The sequence below is a fragment of the Tachyglossus aculeatus genome, chromosome 21 (assembly GCF_015852505.1).
Source record: "Tachyglossus aculeatus isolate mTacAcu1 chromosome 21, mTacAcu1.pri, whole genome shotgun sequence".
NCBI classification, from domain to species: Eukaryota; Metazoa; Chordata; class Mammalia; order Monotremata; family Tachyglossidae; genus Tachyglossus; species Tachyglossus aculeatus.
Window position 1 is genome coordinate 31,560,380 of NC_052086.1, and position 20,662 is coordinate 31,581,041.

Consider the following 20,662-nt stretch of genomic DNA (forward strand, 5'->3'; position numbering starts at 1 on the left):
TTAGAGGTTTCTTTTATGTTGGATTTCCAACACCCTCTCCCACGTTACCCTGTTGCTCTTCCATTTCCCTCAATGGTGGTCAATTTCTACCTTTTTTTCATTTCCCAAGGAGGAAAATAACTTCAGCGGAATAAAGGCTGTGTGGCTGAGGCAAAGGCAGCTCCTTAGAACCTTATCAAAGTCAGAGTCGAGCAAGGATAATTACTCACTCGCTGTTGGGGGGTTCCAGTAGCACAATCAGAGCACAAGGATCACTCAGTCTTTTCAACAAGAAAATTAGAAGAAGGAGGATAAAAAAAAACAAACCCAGAAATATTCCCAGACTCTGCTCTGGCTTGGGCTGCGCTGTCTCCAACATTGTAGAGACGCTGGCTGGCTGGATGTCTTCGATGCAGTTTCATGAATGGGTATGCTGATGGTGCTTGAAAGGAAAAAAAAAACGGAGAAAGGAGCTCAAGATTGAAAAAGGGTGTGGAGAGACCCCCAAACAACCTGAACTGTTTTCCCCTTTTAAAAGGCCTCTGCTGCATTAGGATTTGGTTTGCTTAATAAGGACATCATGGCAAGTTAGCTGAAGGATTTTCTTCACATAATTAGTAAAATGGAACTTCAGAGGAACCACTGCTCAAAAACACTTTAAAGAATCTAAAAATCCTGGGAAAAGACAAGCTGGACAGGTCTTCCAGAGGTCCATTCCCCAACACCTTGTTCTTTTTTTTTTTGTGGTATTTGTTAAGCACTTCCTGCATGACAAGCATTGTACTAAGTGCTGGGGTGGATAGAAAATAATCATATTGGACCTAGACTCTGTCATCATCATCATCTTCAATCGTATTTATTGAGCGCTTACTGTGTGCAGAGCACTGTACTAAGCGCTTGGGAAGTACAAGTTGGCAACATATAGAGACAGTCCCTACCCAACAGTGGGCTCACAGTCTAAAAGGGGACTGTCCCACATAGAGTTTACAGTGTTAATCTCCATTTTACAGATGAGGTAACAGAGGCACAGAGAAGTTAAGTGACTTGCCCGAGGTCACACAGCAGACAAGTGGTGGAGCCAGGATTAGGCCTGGCCCCATGCTCCTTCCACTGAGCCATGATTGTTCCACTCCAGCCCTGAGGGAATGGGATTGAAAAGAACTGAAACAATGTCATTATTCATTCATTCATTCATTCAATCATATTTATTGAGTGCTTACTGTGTGCAGAGCACTGGACTAAGCGCTTGGGAAGTACAAGTTGGCAAAGACCAATGGCCCCTCCAAGCCCATGACTATGTCTCCATCTGGGCCAATGAGATGTTTGGGATATGTTTAGGGAGAGTCTAGCTAACATCTCAGACACGATAAAATCAAGCCTCAGCTAATGCTGCTTTCCAGCTGACAACTGGAAGTCGACCAGCACAGTCCATTGCTATTATGAAAGGAATGGCTATTTTTGAGCAAAACCTTCTCAAGGAATGAGACTTGAGTGCCAGGTACTGCACACATCAATAGTGAGAATAATAATATTTGTGGTATTTAAATGCTTACTCTGTGTCAATCACTGGACTAAGCACTGTGGTAGTGCTTAGATCAGATACATTCCCTGTCCTACATGGGGATCACAGTCTAGGTAGGAGGGGAACAGGTATTTAAACTCCATTTTGCAGATGAGGAAACGGAGGCACAGATAGAGGAAGTGGCGTGCCCAAGGTCACACAGCAGACATGTGGCAGACCAGGGAATAGAAGTTAGGTCCTCTGGCACCAAAGTCCAGGATCTTTCCACTAGACCACGCTGCTTCTCAAACATAAAAATAGGGGACAACCTTTTTTATGGCACAGTGTGACTGGGACAGAGGGTGCCATTCATTCATTCAATCGTAGTTATTGAGCACTTACGGTGTGCAGAGCACTGTACAAAGTGCTTGGAAAGTACAATTAAGCAATAGAGACAATCTCTGCCCACACCGGGTTTACAGTCTAGAGGGTCCTGTTCACTGATCTGTTCACTCTCATATGCACTGAAAAATGAAGTTCAGAAGCAGTGTGGCCTAGTGGAAAGAGCACAGGCCTTGGAATAAGAAGGACCTGGGGTCTAATCCCTGCTCTGCCACTTGTCTGCTGTATGAACTTGGGCTAGTCACTTCACTTCTCTGTGCCTCAGTTACCTCATCTGTAAAATGGCGATCAAGAATGTGAGCCCCAAGTTAGACATGGACTTTAATAATAATAATAATGGCATTTATTTAGCACTTACTATGTGCAAAGCACTGTCCTAAGCACTGGGGAGGTTACAGGGTGATCAGGTTGTCCCATGGGGGGGCTCACAGTCTTAATCCCCATTTTACAGATGAGGTAACTAAGGCACAGAGAAGTTAAGTGACTTGCCCAAAGTCACACAGCTGACAATTGGCGGAGCCGGGATTTGAACCCATGACCTCTGACTTCAAAGCCCGGGCTCTTTCCACTGAGCCACACTGCTTCTCAGTACTTAGTACAGTGCCTGACGCATAGGTGCTTAACAAATACCAAAAACCAAAACTAAACAAAAAAAAGCACTAGGGGTGTCTTCAAATATGAAGGACAACAACCCTTGGTTTTCCTCTAGAAATGCATTATGGGCTGTTCTTCCATAAATTTAACCCGACCCGTCTCGAACTTGCTGATATTTGCGGCTTGCACAACTTCCTGTGGTAACCAATGCCACATGCTTACCACCCGCTGGGCGAAGATCCTGTTCTTAAATATACACAGTGAATGGGAGCAGGCAAGTGCCCATCAGACCCTGCTATCAACAATCTTTCTAATTCCAGCCAAGCTTACAATCTCAGACTGGGCTACCGGAACTAGAAGGAGGAGTCTTTAATAGGGAACAGGTTTTTATGCAACAGTTCTTTTTTGCCCATCTATAAACTTGAAAGGAGATAGGTTGACTTTAGCTTCCCACATCATTTCTCCAAATTTGGGTCCGTTCGTAAGATTTGCCCAGGCAATTCAATGTCCCAGAAAGGACCGAATGGCCCGTCTGCTCCATCTCGCCATTCTATTTAGCTCATTTTGGCTCCGTTTCAAAGAAAAATCAGTTAGTGCCCGTATAGTCCTTCTTGCCTTCTAATCTTCACAATATATCATGCTTAATTATAACAATATACAGTCCAGAAAGCACATTCAAGTTAGATAGTTTAAAAAGCCAACAATATTCCTGATGTCACTGAACAGACTAGTGACACTGCAGTGTCCTCTAAGGTGTCCTTTGTGACATTATGGCCCAGGGTGTAAGGATATTTCTGAAGTGGTTAGGGTGATGGTCCCTACTGAATCAGAAGCAGCGGGTCCTAATGGAAAGAGTGTGGGCCTGGGGATCAGAGGACTTGGGTTTTGATCCCAGTTCCCCCAGTTGTCTGCTGTGTGACTTAAGGCAAGTCACTTCACTTCTCTGTGCCTCAGTTCCCTCATCTGCCAAATGGGGATTCAATATTTGTTCCCCTTCCTACTTAGACTGTGAGCCCCATGTGCGACCTGATTATTTTGTATTTATCCCAGTGCTCAGTACAGTGCTTGGCAATAGTAAGCACTTAACGAATACCATGATTTTTTAAAAGCAGAAGAAGAATCCACCAGTCATAGCTCCAGATTGCACCAATTTGCAATGACTGTTTCAAGTGATCCCTTGCAGGTGGCCCCACTGCAAGAGATAGGTCCAGGGAAATAGTCTACTGAGGCCTTGTGAATGATTTAAATGCTGACTTTCTCATCTGGTCTTGGGAAAACCAAAATGCTAGATAAGAGGCTTCAGTATGGGTTAGAAAAATTCAATTTTGTTCTCCAACTCTTCCAGAGATAGCATTTCTTCAAATTTTCTTAGTCACCTGTTTCTGTATTTAACACCTTTCGCCATCAGGAAGTTTTATCTTAGGTTAATGAAAGGCCAACCCTTAAAATGGAAGTACTGAAAGAGGAAGGCCACAACCCTGGGCATATGTTCCTCCAAGCATTGTGAAAATGGGGGCCTACAAACAAAGTTAAACAGTCTTATAAATAATGCCATGCTTTGGTATTTTTTCTGGTTTTCCCTGTTCCCTAAATGATTCAGACACAGACTTCCACTTTTGCCAAGGGCTACCTCATTTTTCTTCCTAGCACAGTCCTGTTGTAAGAGCAAGGACCTATGAGTCAGAGGACCTGGGTTTTAATCCTGTCTCCACCACTTGTTTGCCATGTGGCTTTGGGAAAATTATTTAACTTTTCTGTGCCTCAGTTACCTCATATGTAAAATAAGAGTTAAATCCTCCTCCCTCTGGTTTATACTGTGAGCACAATGTGGGATGGGGAATATGTCCAACTTGATTATCTTGACTCTAATTCTCCTTCTATTGAATCCCAAGCCATCCACCATTTTCTTTTTAGTCGATAAAATCACGTTGTGATCTCTTAAAAAATATTTAGGCCATTTTTTTATGGCACTTGTAAAGCACCTAGTCTGTGTCAATCACTGTTTTAAGTGCTGGGTTGCAGTCAAGATAATTCTGCTCTTTAATTCTCCTTCTATTGAAACTCAAGCCATCCACCATTTTCTTTTTAGTCTATAAAATCACATTGTGATCCCTTAAAAAAAATATTTAGGCCATTTTTTATGGCACTTGTAAAGTGCCTAGTCTGTGTCAGTCACTGTTTTAAGTGCCGGGTTAGAGTCAAAATAATTCTGCTCTTTAATTCTCCTTCTATTGAAACCCAAGCCATCCACCATTTTCTTTTTAGTCTATAAAATCACATTGTGATCCCTTAAAAAATATTGAGGCCATTTTTTATGGCATGTGTAAAGCGCCTAGTCTGTGTCAACCACTGTTCTAAGTGCTGGGTTAGAGTCAAGATAATTCTGCTCTTTAATTCTCCTTCTATTGAATCCCAAACCATCCACCATTTTCTTTTTAGTCTATAAAATCATGTTGTGGTCTCTTAAAAAATATTTAGGCCATTTTTTATGGCATTTGTAAAGCGCCTAGTCTGTGTCAATCACTGGTTTTAAGTGTTGGGTTAAAGAGCAGAATTGATTGAAGAAACAAGCATGAGATTAAGGAAAAGAAAACATAGGTAGAAAACATCCAGTTCTAAAATATTCTATGCCTAAAACAGTCTCCTCACCGCTGGAAATGCCTTTATGGCTAGACTAAATGGCTCTCCTGCATATAATCTGGTATTTGAGTTTAATTCTAAGGCAATGATACTTTGAGATGTAGGACCTCTTTTGGGAAAGAGGCTGGGGCCTATGCTCTCAGCTTCTGTTGCCTATAGGGGGATACAACATTTTCTTTTTAGTGATAAAATAATCATGCATGATCCCACCAACTTTTCTTCAAGCCTGGGTTACTTAACCCAATGAAAATCAGTCATATTAATTGAAGGCTTACTGTGCGCAGAGCACTGTACTAAAAGCTTGGTAAAGTACAATCCAATAGAGTTGGCAGACCATTCCTTGCCCACAACGCATAGTATTTCTCCTACAGAACAGAGTTGTTTTCTATACTTGTCAAGTACCAAGGGAAAAGCATTTTCCATTGTTTTAAAAAAGGTCTGATTTTTCGTTCTTTTTTTTTAAAAAAGAAACTCCTTTAAAAGTCAGAAAGAAGAGTTTTTTTTATCCCAAGGAAAAAACTAGCAGCAGGGAGTTGCCTTCTTTAGTCTATGCCCTTTAAAATCCAGCTTGAGATACACTATTAATTTTCCTCTTTCTTCTCTGGCGTGAGGCTTTGCAAAATGCCCATCAAGCGGCAGATCTGTGGATGAATTATTCTAAGATCCGGAGCTGCTATGGATATGTTATGAATAGGAATTTTCCCCCCTGCCCATTAGCAACTGGTGTCCACATGGCCAAAGCCCTGCTGATTTTTCCCCGAAAGGGAACTAAAGCAGATAAGGTTTGTCTCCCTCCATCGAAACACAATGTGGGGATGTGCAGCTGTTGTGACCCCTGTGTGCCACGGTTATTGTTAGCAGGTCAAAGCTCTGAATATCAATAGACTAATTCCTTACTCCTTCAACCCGCCCTCTGACTGGAATGTAAACTTCTATTGCACAGCTTTCACCTTTGCCCCTTGCCATCTTCATGGCTTCACACTTCAAAGAATACTGTTCATGGAGAAAATGCCTTATTGAAAAAAAAATGGTCATAGCTACACAATTATTTCAGAAGCTCGACATTGTGTCTCAGCCGAGGACAGGAACACTGGCTAAAGTCTGGAGCACTTTCAAGATTCAGATCTAAATCCTGAGGTTTAGAAATATGAAAGTCAGAACTACAATAGCCCAAACAGGCAGAGCCTATTCTTTGCTTCTTGAAATATGGGAAATTAAAGAGTAGCTCTCAGTTTGACAACTCACCTTCCCATTTTCAATGCAGGCCACAGAGTCCCGGTGCTAATGAAGCCTTTTTTTGAGAGTTGAATTACACTGATGATTTTCTAACGTGCTTCAAGTCTTTAAACAATTTCCTTTGAAACCCCTGACACAGTCATGCAAGAAGCCTATGACCTTTCAATACTCTGATTTCCCTCTTGAATTCCACATCAAAGACCTCTCCGGGGCCAATCCATTGTGGGGATGGCACAGGTCAGACTGGTGAGGTGGCACCAAGGGGTATGAGCGCCAGGGCGTTGAAGCAATCAGTCACAAAATACCAAGTGACAATGTGGGGAGGGAAACGACTGCCAGATAAACAGATTCCTTCCTTAATTTTAGTTCAAATAGGTGATAGGGCAATTTTAAAATCATAGAGAGCTGAGGTCTAGCCAAGTCGACCTACTTATCGTGCCTCGCGCTCATTTCTCTTGCTGCCGACTTCCTGCTCATCCCACCTTTCTGCCTGGTAATACCTCCCTCTTCTAATCCTCTCCCCATCTTCGTAGAAGCTTCTGAAATCACAGCATCATCATCATCATCAATCGTATTTATTGAGTGCTTACTATGTGCAAAGCACTGTACTAAGCACTTGGGAAGTACAAATTGGCAACATATAGAGACAGTCCCTACCCAACAGTGGGCTCACAGTCTAAATCACATCTCCTCCAGGAGGCCATCTCTGGTTAACATCTCCACCCTATCTCACCTGCACCCGCCTTTAATAGTAATGATAATATCTGTATCTTTTAAGCACCTACTATGTGCCAAGCTTTGTAGAGAGCACTGGGGTAAATACAAGATAATCAGGACAGACACAGCCCCTGTTCCAAATAGGGTTCAGCCCTACCTCCTTCCCCTCCCCACAGCACTTGTATATATTTGTACATATTTATTACTCTATTTATTTTACTTGTACATATTTGCTACTCTATTTTATTAATGATGTGCATACAGTTAAAATTCTATATATTCTAACGTTTTTGACACCTAACGTTTTTGTTTTGTTGTCTGTCTCCCCCTTCTAGACTGTGAGCCTGTTGTTGGCTGGGACTGTCTCTGTATGTTGCTGGCTTGTACTTCCCAAGCGCTTAGTAATAATAATAATAATAATAATAATAATAATGGTATTTGTTAAGTGCTTACTATGCGCAAAGCACTGTTCTAAGCACTGGGGAGGTTACAAGATGATCTGGTTGTCCCATGGGGGGCTCACAGTCTTAATCCCCATTTTACAGATGAGGGAACTGAGGCTCAGAGAAGTGAAGTGACTTGCCCAAAGTCACACAGTTGACAGTTGGTGGAGCCAGAATTTGAACCCATGATCTCTGACTCCAAAGCCCATGCTCTTTCCACTGAGCCACGCTGTTAAGTGCTTATTACGTGCCAGGCACTGTATTAAGCGCCGGGGTTGATACAAGGCAACTGGGTTGCACACACTCCCCGTCCCACGTTGGGCTCATGGTCTTAATCCCCATTTTACCAATGAGGGAACTGAGGCCCAGAGAAGTAAAGCGACTTGCCCAGCGTCACACTGCGGACTCGCGGCAGAACTGGGATTAGAACCCAGGCGCTCCGCACACAGTAAATACTATTCCCTGACTGAATGGAGCCCTGAAGAAAAATAGTGCAGGGAAATGGCTACTGACAGACATGAAGGGGTAGCCCACGAGGGGTGGCCTGGAAGGCCCTCCCTCTCCATATCTGACAGGCAATGACTCTCCCCCATCTTCAAAGTCTTACTGAAGGCCCATCTCCTCTCAAGGCTCGCAACTCCTCCTGCCTTCAGGACATCTCCATCTGGATGTCTGCCCGCCACCTAAAACTCAACATGTCCAAGACTGAACTCCTTGTCTTCCCTCCCAAACCCTGCCCTCTCCCTGACTTTCCCATCACTGTTGATGGCACTACCATCCTTCCTGTCTCACAGGCCCGCAAACTTGGTGTCATCCTCAACTCCGCTCTCTCGTTCACCCCTCACATCCAAGCCATCACCAAAACCTGCCGGTCTCAGCTCCGCAACACTGCCAAGATCCGCCCTTTCCTCTCCATCCAAACCGCTACCCTGCTCGTTCAAGCTCTCATCCTATCCCGTTTGGACTACTGTATCAGCCTCCTCTCTGATCTCCCATCCTTGTGTCCCTCCCCACTTCAATCCATACTTCATGCTGCTGCCCAGATTGCATTTGTCCAGAAAGGCTCTGGGCATGTTACTCCCCTCCTCAAAAATCTCCAGCGGCTACCAATCAATCTGCGCATCAGGCGGAAACTCCTCACCCTGAGCTTCAAGGCTGTCCATCACCTTGCCCCCTCCTACCTCACCTCCCTTCTCTCCTTCTACAGCCCACCCTGCACCCTCCGCTCCTCTGCCGCTAATCTCCTCACCGTGCCTCGTTCTTACCTGTCCCGCCGTCGACCCCTGGCCCACGTCATCCCCCTGGCCAGGAATGCCCTCCCTCCCCACATCCGCCAAGCTAGCTCTCTTCCTCCCTTCAAGGCCCTACTGAGAGCTCACCTCCCCCAGGAGGCTTTCCCAGACTGAGCCCCCTCCTTCTTCTCCCCCTCATCTCCCTCTCCATCGCCCCGTCTTGCCTCCTTCCCTTCCCCACAGCACCCGTATATATGTATATATGTTTGTACATATTTACTACTCTATTTATTTATTTTACTTGTACATATCTATTCTATTTATTTTATTTTGTTAATATGTTTGGTTTTGTTCTCTGTCTCCCCCTTCTAGACTGTGAACCCACTGTTGGGTAGGGACTGTCTCTATATGTTGCGAACTTGTACTTCCCAAGCGCTTAGTACAGTGCTCTGCACACAGTAAGTGCTCAATAAATACGATTGATTGATTGATTGATCTCCTCCAAGAGGTCTTCCCTGACTAAGCCCTCTTTTCCTTATCTTCCACTCCCTTCTGCATCGCCCTGAAGGGCTTCCTTTATCCACCCCCCACCCCACCCCGCAGCCCCACAGCACTTATGCACATATCTGTAATTTGTTGATATTACTGTCTGTCTCCCCCTCAACACTATAAAGTTTGTTGTGGGCAGGGAATGTGTCTGTAAAATCCCAAGAGCTTAGTAGAGTGCACTGCACACAGTAAGCACTCAATAAATACGACTGCCGGACTGGTGCCTCCGCTGCACCTTGTTCTTCCTGATTCCCTGGCTCAGCAAACAGGTTTGTCCTGCCTTATTTCCTGGGAAAAGTTATTAACTAAATTGTACATCAGCAATGTTTTAGGGACAGTCGCCTTGGTGGCCAACAAAACAAAGTAATAGTATTTAAGGGCTTGCTGTGTGCTGAACACTGGGAAAGTGCTGTGAAAGAATACATAAGTAGGAATTTAGACATGGTCCCTGCCCTTTCTGGAGGGGGGGTTTGCACTGTAAGAGATAGGTCAGTGCCATCTCTGACAGCCCAAAGGTCTTTTCTGAGCCTGCGTAAGATGGCACAGGGAAATAGTATTAGTATTTAAGGGCTCGTTGTGTGCTGAACAATGGGAAAGCGCTGTGAAAGAATCCATAAGTAGGAATTTAGACATGGTCCCTGCCCTTTCTTGGTGGTGGTGGTAGGGGGTTGCACTCTAAGAGATAGGTCAGTGCCATCTCTGGCCGTCCAAAGGTCTTTTCTGCACCTGCGTAAGATGGCATAGGGAAGTAGCAACAGTTGGTCCGGGGTCAAATTCAGGCATTACCCCTGACTCAGACTCCCAGACACACTCACAGACTTCCAGTTGATAATAATAATAATAATAATAATGGCATTTATTAAGCACTTACTATGCACAAAACACTGTTCTAAGCGCTGAGGAGGTTACAAGGTGATCAGGTGGTCCAACGGGGGCCCCACAGTCTTAATCCCCATTTTACAGATGAGGGAACTGAGGCCCAGGGAAGTTAAGTGACTTGCCCAAAGTCACACAGCTGTCCAGTTGCACCAAAAGCATGCGGGAGAGTGAAAACCAGTTGGCCTCAGTCCACTGAGCCGAGCTAAAAGCTACTCTCATAACTCTTGCTCAAAGAACAAGTGCACATCCCGCCGTGAGAAATGCATGTCCGTATTACTGGCAAAATCCAGCCTAATACTTGTCAGGAATGATTTCAACAAGCATCGGGATCAAAATGGACCATATTCAAAGGCCTTGGACAGCAGATGTTTTACAATTTTCATTTTTCTTTTACGTATAATGAGCAGATCATAGTAACTATCTGTTATTTATTCATATTTTCAATTAAGCAAGCAGTGAAAGTGAACATACCCACTACTCTGGGGTTCCCTGAACCGCTTTTGGGAACAACAAGAATAAGCCAAAATTTTGAACATGTCGGTGAACGCGCTCCCATCCGGAGGTTTGGAGATGAAGACACTCTGACCACAAAGAAATATTATAAATGAAATTCCAATGCAAACTGTTAGAAGTAAGCGCTCAACAAATAAGACTGAATGAATGAAAGTAGGACTGCCATTTCAACACTTCCATGTCACCTAAGTACTTGGATACTCACACCTCCCGGTTGCCTTTATGTGCATAATGCTATAATGTAATTTACTTTAGTGTCTGTCTCCTCCACTAGATGGTAAGCTCCTTGAGGACAGAAATCATGTACACTCTCTCTCTCTCTCTCCCCCCCATTCAAAGGAAGTAGTATGATTCCAACCTAATGTGTCTTTTGACCTATGATGAGCACTTTGAAATCAATCAATCTTATTTAATAATAAAAATAATGATGGCATTTGTTAAGCACTTACTATGTGCAAAGCACTGTTCTAAGCACTGGGAAGGATACAGGGTGATCAGATTGTCCTTTGTGGGGCTCACAGTCTTAATCCCCATTTTACAGATGAGGTAACAGAGGTACAGAGAAGTGAAGTGACTTGCCCAAAGTCACACAGCTGACAAGTGGCCGAGCCGGGATTTGAACCTAGACTCAGTAAGCATTTACTGGGTGCTTACTGTGTGCAGCGTACTGTACTAATCCATACACCAAAGGCAAATGATCAGCTGTTTTCAGAAGTGATTCAGAAAGGGGATCGTGATATACCCTTTCCCAAACCAGCATTTGATTTCACTCCTGTCCATTTCAATGGACAGTATCCCTCTTCCTACCCATGGACTCTTAAACATACTCTATTTCAACTTGGTCCATTGGTATGAGTGGGGTGTCTTTGTCACTCTGCCCATTTGGAATTCTTGGCAGATAGAAGAAAAAAAACCTAGTGTTCTATAGTGACTGTGCAACAGAAAGAAGTTCTAAACTCCAAAACACCTTTTCTATAATGTCAAAATTGCTTTCAAATTACCATATCTAGTCACCTCCTACAGACTTGTAGAGTGGCTTGAGCTCTCTATCAAAAAAGGAATATTTCATTTTGTAAAACCCAAAGCCTGATTTATAATTGAAAGCCAAAAAATCAATTTTCTCCTTAAATCATCAACAGTTACCGCCTGAAGGTCTAAACTGGTGATTCCCAATCAATCAACTGTATTTATTGAGTGCTTTTTCTTTGCAGAGCACTATAGTAAGTGCTTGGGAGAGTATAGTAATAATGATATAACAGGGTTAGTAGACACATTCCCTGACCACATTGAACTTGCAGTCTAGAGGGGGAGACAGATATCAATATAAATAGATAAATTATGGCTATGTACTTAAGTACTGGATTTGTACATAATCTGCCAAACAATCACTCTTCCTCCCTTCAAAGCCCTACTGAAGGCACACCTCCTCCAAGAGGCCTTCCCAGACTGAGCCGCCTTTTCCTCAGCTCCCCCTCCCTTCCACGTCACCTCGACTAGCTCCCTTTGTTCCCCCCCACAACCGCCCCTCAGCACGTATGTATATACGTATATATCTATAATTCCATTTATTTATATTCATGCCTGTTTACTTGTTTTGGATGTCTGTCTCCCCCTCTCTTGACTGAAAGCCTGTTGTGGGCTGGGATCGTCTCTCTTTATTGCTGAATTGTACTTTCCAAGCGCTTAGTACAGTGCTCTGCACACGGTAAGCTCTCAATAAATACAACTGAATTAATTAATTAATGTGGTGAGGCTGAGGGAGGGGTGAATAAAAGGAGCAAATCAGGAAGACACAGAAGGGAGTGAGAGAAAAAGAAATGAGGAGTTAGGCAGGGAAGACCTCTTGAAGGAGATGTGTCTTCAGTAGGGCTTTGAAGGTTGGGGTGCGGGGGGCGTTATTGTCTGTTGGATATAAAGAGGGAGGACACTCCAGGCCAGATACAAGATGTGGGTGAGAGGTCAGCAGCAAAATAGGGGAGACAGAGATACGGTGAGTAGGTTGGCATTAGAGGAGCTAAGTTGTTGGTCTGGGTTGTAGTGGGAAATCAGGGATGTAGGGCAGGAGAAGTCAAGCTGATTGCGAACAGTGCCCGGCACATAGTAAGAGCTTGACAAATATCATTATTATCATTTCTGAGTAATTAAAAAACAATGGTAAGAAGTTTCTTTTCATGGACAACCACTGGAGGCTCTTGAGGAGTGGTGCAATGTTACTGAACGTTTTTGTAGAAAAATTATTTGGGCAGCAGATCGAAGTATGGACTGGAGTTGGGAGAGACAGGAGGCAGGGAGGTCATCAAGGAGCTTGATACAGTAATCAGGGCAGGATAGGATAAGTGCTTGGATTAACATGGTAGCAGTTTGGCTGGAGAGGTTTAAAAAGGCTAGTTTGAAGCAATTCCTTTGTTAGAAGAAATGCTTACTCTTCTGAAACGGAGAATGAGTTAGATTGGAAACACTTTCGGGGGATTGGCCAGATGGCCCACTTACCCTTCAGTAACTCAGGATTCTCTTTATGTACGATCACAAAACTCCTTCATAGTTCCCTGGGGTGATTCTGATAGGAAAAATGAAAAACCAGATGAAGCACCTTGGGACCAAAAATCAAAATGCTCTTTCAGATTTTCAGGACTTCCTAGGAACTTTAGGGAAGCAATTTTTCATAAGGTTTAAGTGAAGAGTCTATGGTAGTAATGCTCACTGATAACTTTCTAAAATGAAATTACATCACAGACATTTAATTATAATTGAAAATCAGGAAGACATAAGGAATGGAAGGTGTTACGGAAAAAAAACCCAGTCATTCTTGACTTTCCTTTCTTTATGTTTGGATCTCTTTCTGATAAATAGCTTTTGTTCCTTCCCTTGACCCCATGGTTCCCTCCAGTTATCACCCCATCTCCCTTCTACCAGTCCTCTCCAAAATCCTTGAGCAAGCTGTCTACACCCTCAGCCTCAAGTTCCTCTCCTCCAATTCTCTCCTTGACCCTCTCCAATTTGGCTTCTGTCCTCTTCATTCCACAGAAGCCACCATCTCTAAGGTCACCAGTGATCTCCACCTTGCCAAATCCAATGGCATCTACTCCATCCTAATCCTCCTTGACCTCTCAGCTGCCTTTGACACTGTCAACCACTCCCTTCTCCTGGAAACATTTTCCAACCTCAGCTCCACTGACACTGTTCTCTCCTGGTGCTCCTCCTATCTCTCTGGCCACATATTCTCAGTATCTTTCATGGGCTTCTCCTCTGCCTCCCATCCCCTAACTGTAGGTGTCCCTCAAGGTTCAGTTCTGCATCCCCTTCTTTTCTACACTCTCTTTTATACATCTACACTCACTCCCTTGGAAAACTCATTCACTTACATGGCTTCAACCATCACCTCTTTGTTGATGACACCCAAATCTACATCTCCAGCTCTGATCTCTCTCCCTCTCTGCAGTCTCTCATTTCCTCCTGCCTTCAAGACGTTTTTGCTTGGATGTCCTTCTGTCACCTCAAACTGAATATGGCTAAACTGAACTTCTTCTCTTCCCACCCAAACCATGTCCTTCTGCTCACTTTTCCATCATTGTTGACGGCCCTACCATCCTTCCCGTCTCACAGGCCCGTAATCTTGGCATTAATCTTGACTCCTCTCTTTTGTTCCACCCACATATTCAAGCCATCACTAAATCCTATCAGTTCTACCTTCACAACATCACCAAAATCTGCCCCTTCCTCTCCGTCCAACTGCTACCACACTAATGCAGGCACTTATCCTAGCTCACCTTGATTACTGTATCAGCCTCCTTGTTGACCTCCCTACTCCAGTCCATACTCCATTCTGCTACCCAAATCATTTTCCTTCAAAAACATTCAAACTACATTTCCCCACTCCTCAAGAAACTCCAGTGGTTGCCCATCCACCTCCACACTGAACGAAAAGAACTCATCATTGGCTTTAAAGGACTTAATTACCTTGCCCCCTCTTACCTCACCTCAGTACTCTCCTACTACAACCCAGTCTGCACGGTTTGTTCTTCTAATGCTGACCTTCTCACTGTACCCCGATCTTGTCAATCTTGCCACCAACCTCTCGCCCACATCCTACCTCTGGCCTGGAACGTCCTCCCTCCTCATATTCATTCATTCATTCATTCAATCGTATTTATTGAGCGCTTATTGTGTGCAGAGCACTGTACTAAGCACTTGGGAAGTACAAATCTGCAACCTATAGAGACAGTCCCTACCCAACAACAAGCTCACAGTCTAGAAAGGGGAGACTGACAACAAAACAAAACAAGTAGACAGGTGTCAATACCATTAGAATAAGTAGAATTATAGCTATATTCACAATGGATAATTGCTCTCCCCCACTTCAAAACCTTATTGAAGGCACATCTCCTCCAAGATGCCTTCCCTGAGTAAGCCCTCCTCTCTTCTTCTCCCACTCCTTTCTGTGCCACTCTTACTTGCTCCTTCCTTCACCCTCCCTCCCATTCCCCCAGAACATTTTTATATATCTGTATATATAAGTAATTTATTTGTTTAATGTAGTTATTTATTTATTTATATTAATGCTGGTCTCCCCCCTCTAGACTGTGAGCTTGTTGTGGGCAGGAATGTGTCTGATGGGTTGTTATATTGTACTCTCCCACGTGCTTACAGTGCTTTGCACACAGTAAGTGCTCAATAAATAGAATTGAATGAATAAATGAAAGTTCAAAAATGCAGTTTTGACAATGAAATTAAACTCTAGAACATCATGTCCTTTCACTAATTTTGAAAGATACATGTACATCTGTTTGAGTACTGCAAAGGTGAACAACAATAATAATATTAATAGTATTTGTTAAATACTTCCTATGTGAAAAGCATTGTACTAAGGAGTGGGGAAGATAAAAAATAATCAGATTGGACACAGTCCTTTTCCCACAAGGGGCTCACAGTCTAACTAGGAGGGAGTAGGATTTAATTCCCATTTTACACGTGAGGAAACGGAGGCACAGATAATTTAAGTGACTTGCCCAAGGTCACACAACAGAATCCAGGTCCTCTGGCTCTTAAGCTTATGCTCTTTCCCTTAGTCCATGCTGCCTCCCCAAATAAATAAATCCCTAAATAAATATTTATTTGGTGTGGTGAAATAAATATTATACAAGAAATAAGTCCAAAAGCTATTGGCATTAGACTAGCTCCCCCAAAATAGCTCATTATAAATTCAATTTACTGAGATTCTATTTTAAGAATGACACGTGCAGTGTCTGGACGCCTATTGCACAGAAATACTTTGTACTTTTAACTTCCTCTCTATCTGCATATGTATGTATATGATCATTTATGTAAATGTATGTCTACATATAACTGTTCCTCATTTTCCAAGAGGATGCTACAGACGGTAAGAGCCTATTCACGTGTGTGAATGTGATGGAAAAAAATAGAAGCCAGACCAGCACACTCTGACACACTGGTTGCATACATAGTTCCTTACTGCTGTAACATGTTTGTCCCATACTGGGCCTCTTCCTGTTTTGGGGACTGCCTCTTGTTCATCATTCATTCATTCAATCATATCTATTGAATGCTTACTATGTGCAGAGCACTGTACCAGGTGCTTGGGAAAGTACAATACAGCAATAAGAAGAGACAATCCCCGCCCACAACGAGCTCACAGACTTCATTCCTACATTGGGATTCATCCCATGCTGATCTGGAAATGGGCTTGGATGGAAAGTTTATAATCCTGGGACTCACTTGCAGGTAGTGGTTTCCCTGCATGTTCAGTTCTTCCAGTGGGTTTGACTCATTGCTCCAGCCAGCCACTGCCTCTGTTGTTATTCATTCATTCATTCATTCATTCAATCATATTTATTGAGTGGTTCCTGTGTGCAGAGCACTGTACTAAGTGCTTGGGACGTACAAGTTGGCAACATATAGAGATGGTCCCTACCCAACAACGGGCTCACAGTCTAGAAGGGGGAGACAGACAATAAGACAAAACATGTGGACAGGTGTCAAGTCATCAGAATAAGTAGAAATCAAGATAGATGCACATCATTAACAAAATAAATAGAATAGTAAATACGTACAAGTAAAATAAATAGAGTAATAAATCTGTTAAGTCCAGGGCAGAACTCTGTCCTGAGAGCTGGGGCCGGGTACAAGAATGATCATTTGCATGCAATCCCTGGCCCCCAAAAGACTCCCAGACTAAGGGTTGGGGGAAAGAGGAAGAGAAATGGCAACAGACATAAGAGGAAATAATACTATGATAAAGCAAACCCAATAAATTAATAATACCCAGACATCAATAAAAATGAATGACTGCAGTTCTGGCTTGTGCCACTGTTGGTAAGCGAGCAGCCAGAACAGCTGTTCTCCTGCAGTTCCCCTGGCCTCAAACAGTCCTATAAAGGAGGGTCGAGGGGAAATTAATGAACTTGGTCAAAATGGGCTGGATTTGGTCTTGTACTGACCTGTCCTGCTTTTACAGGGTCATCGGCCATCCATCCCACAAGCCCATAACCTTGGTGTCATCCTTGACTCCACTCTCTCATTCACCCCACACATCTAATCCGTCACTAAAATCTGCAGGTCTCACCTCTACTACATCACCAAGATCCGTCCTTTCCTCTCCATCCAAACCGCTACCTTGCTGGTTCAATCTCTCATTCTATCTCGACTGGATTACTGCATCAGCCTCCTCTCTGATCTCCCATCCTCCTGCCTCTCCCCGCTTCAGTCTATACTTCGCTCTGCTGCCCAGATTATCTGTGTACAGAAATGCCCTGGGCATGTCACTCCCCTCCTCGAAAATCTCCAGTGGTTGTCTGTCAACCTACGAATCAAGCAAAAACTCCTCACTTTCGGCTTTAAGGCTCTTCATCACCTCGTCCCCTCCTACCTCACCTCCCTTCTCTCCTTCTCCAGCCCAGCCCACACCCTCCGCTCCTCTGCCGCTAACCTCCTCACTGTACCTCCTTCTCGCCTGTCCCGTCATTTACCCCCGGCCCACGCCCTTCCCCTGGCCTGGAATGCCCTCCCTCCACACAACCACCAAGCTAGCTCTCTTTCTCCCTTTAAAGCCCTACTGAGAGCTCACCTCCTCCAGGAAGCCTTCCCAGACTGAGCCCCCTTTTTCCTCTCCTCCCCTCCCCATCACCCCCCCTCAGCCCTACCTCCTTCCCCTCCCCACAGCACTTGTATATATTTGTACATATTTATTACTCTATTTATTTTACTTGTACATATTTACTACTCTATTTATTTCATTAATGATATGCATATAACTATAATTCTATTTGGTCTGATGATTTTGACACCTGTCTACATGTTTGTTTTGTTGTCTGTCCTCCTTCTAGACTGTGAACCCGTTGTTGGGTAGGGGCAGTCTCTACATGTTGCCAATTTGTACTTCCCAAGCATTTAGTACACTGCTCTGCACACAGTAAGTGCTCAATAAATACGATTGAATGACTGAATAAATGAATACTCCTTAATGTGCTTGGAGTGGGGAAACAAATCACAGAAATCATAAAATTCAAGTTGGAAAGAATCCTCGCTGTTTATCGGGCCTCAAAGGCATTCATTTTTTCCTTAAAAATCTCCAGAGATGAATATTCTACAATGTAATAACAACAATCACAGTATTAGTGGTAGAATTTTGTCTATCTCACCATTTATCTCTTTCCCACACTGTCCCTCTGCCCTGGAACTCCCTCCCCTCTCCATATATGCCAGATCACCACTCTCCTCTCCTTCTAAGCCTTATTAAGGTCACATCTGGATTAAGTCTTCTTTTTCCCGGGTCCCTCTCCCTTCTTTGTCATCTGTGCACTTGGATCTGTGACCGTTGGCATTTGGTTTTCACTCCACTCAGCTCCATAGAACTTACATACCTATAAATTATATATATCAATGTCTTTCTCCCCCCTCTAGACTTTAAGCATGTGGTGGACAGAGAACATGTCTACCAACTCCACTGTAATAATAGTAATAATAATAATAATAGTGGCATTTGTTAAGCGCTTATTATGTGCAGAGCACTGTTCTAAGCGCTGGGGGGGATACAAGGTGATCAAGTTGCCCCACGTGGGGCTCACAGTCTTAATCCCCATTTTACAGAAAAGGTAACTGAGGCTCAGAGAAGTGATTTGCCCAAGGTCACACGGCAGACATGTGGCAGAGTCGGAATTCGAACCCCTGACCTCTGACTCCAAAGCCCGTGCTCTTTCCACTGAGCCACGCTGGGACACTGTACTCTCCTAAACATTCAGTTCAGTGCTCTGCACACAGTAAGTGTTCAATAAGTACCATGGATTGATGAGTATTTATTAAGGGCTTAGTTTGTGCAAAGTACTGAGTGTTGAGGCCAACACAAGGTAATTAGATGCGACAGAGTGCCTAGTTTACACCAGGCTCACCCTCTAAGAGGGAGGGAAATAGATGTTTCACTTCTGTTTTACAGATTAGGAAAGTGAGGCATAGTCGAGGTTAAGTCACCAATCCAAGTCACAGAAGGCAAGTGGCAGAGCAGGAATTAGAACTTGGGTCTCTTGGGCTCACTGCATTTTCCAGTAGTTGATGATTGATATTCACGTGGTTCTTTCTAGTGTCCAACTGAAATCTCTCCTGCATTAATTTAGATTAATTTCCTCTCATTTATTCATCAGTGGTCAAAGGAGAAAAAATGGTCAGCATCCTCATTAGTTAATACCATGAAGGCAGTTATTAAGTGACACATTAGTCTTTCCAACAGCGTAAACACCACCTATTATTTTACTCTTCACGGGACCCATTTTCTGTTCCTTCAATTCACTCTTTTCTGGACTGTCACCAACTCCTCTAAATTTCTTTTTCATGTGAAATGACCAAAACTGGAACCAAGAGTGTAAACATAAGGGATGTCACCAGTGCTGAAAATAAATAATAGTGATAAATAAATAAATGATGGCATTTAGTAAGTGCTTACTATGTGTTAAAAACACTGGAGTTGATAAAAGGTTATGAGAAAGACAGCTTCATAATTTCATTACCTTATAAGGATAGAAAACTTATCAACTTCTGCAAATCAAATGACCCCTGGAATTCTCTTCTAGTGTGAACTTTCTAGGGAGTCTGTCAAGTACTTGGAACGTCTCGATAAAATTTATTATATCAATATAATTGAAATCCTGGCCCTTGGGGAATTGGGCTCTTTAGGAACTATATTGAAAGCTTGGCTTCTGCGAAAATGCAAACCCCGACGTGAAAGGAAAACAAGGAGTAGTTATTTACGGATCTAGTCATTAGACATTTTAATTTGGATAATATTTCAGGGCAGGGATTTCCTTTGGAGGCCTACAGCAGGCTGATCTGAAACATCTTCCCCATGTTTTGGAACAGCACTGAAATGCTTTCATCATTAATTGGATTGTGGTTGAGTCAACAAAGAATGCACTGCAGTTCTCTCCCTGGCTTTTCCTTTTTTTATTGAAAAGAGCATATGGTCTGCACAAGCATTTATTATTCATTAAACAGTATATTTCACCCATAAGTTTTGCTCATTAAGCATTCTTAGGACTCTGAAATGAGGGATCCACTGCACTTTCCTAGAGTTTTTCTCCCTCATTCTTTCTTATTCAGAAGACCAAGCATTTCCCTGCAGTTAAGCCTCGATTGGCTTAATCAGTCCTTTTCATAATGCTGAGCATCTCCTGAGCTGAAGGGACCAGGACTCCAGCAAAGGATTTTGACGTGTATTAAATCTGTGGCCTAGTAATGCGGATGCTATCTGCTTCAAGGGACGAGGACTGGATGAGATAATGAAGGAGAAGTAGAGAAGTAGAGAGGAGGGGAAGGAGGAAGAAGAGAAATCAATCAATGGTACTTATTAAATGCTTACTGTATGCAGAACACTGAACTAAGTGCTTGGGAGAGTACAGTGCGATAGGCTTGGTAGACATGATCCCAGCCCTCAAAGAGTTTACAGTCAAGAGAAAGCACAGAATGAGAAGGTT

General features: G+C 43.3%; 1 long non-coding RNA gene across 2 annotated transcripts in view; it reads right to left on the minus strand.

The window, feature by feature from the left end:
- Positions 1 to 214: 214 nt before the first annotated feature.
- Positions 215 to 20,662, minus strand: part of LOC119942860 — a 38,957-nt gene continuing 18,509 nt past the window's right edge. For both annotated transcript variants that reach the window (XR_005455405.1, XR_005455404.1), the window contains 2 exons: positions 13,176 to 13,242; positions 215 to 421 (listed from right to left, as the gene is read on the minus strand). This is a non-coding gene — a long non-coding RNA (uncharacterized LOC119942860). The remainder of the gene's footprint in view (positions 422 to 13,175; positions 13,243 to 20,662) is intronic.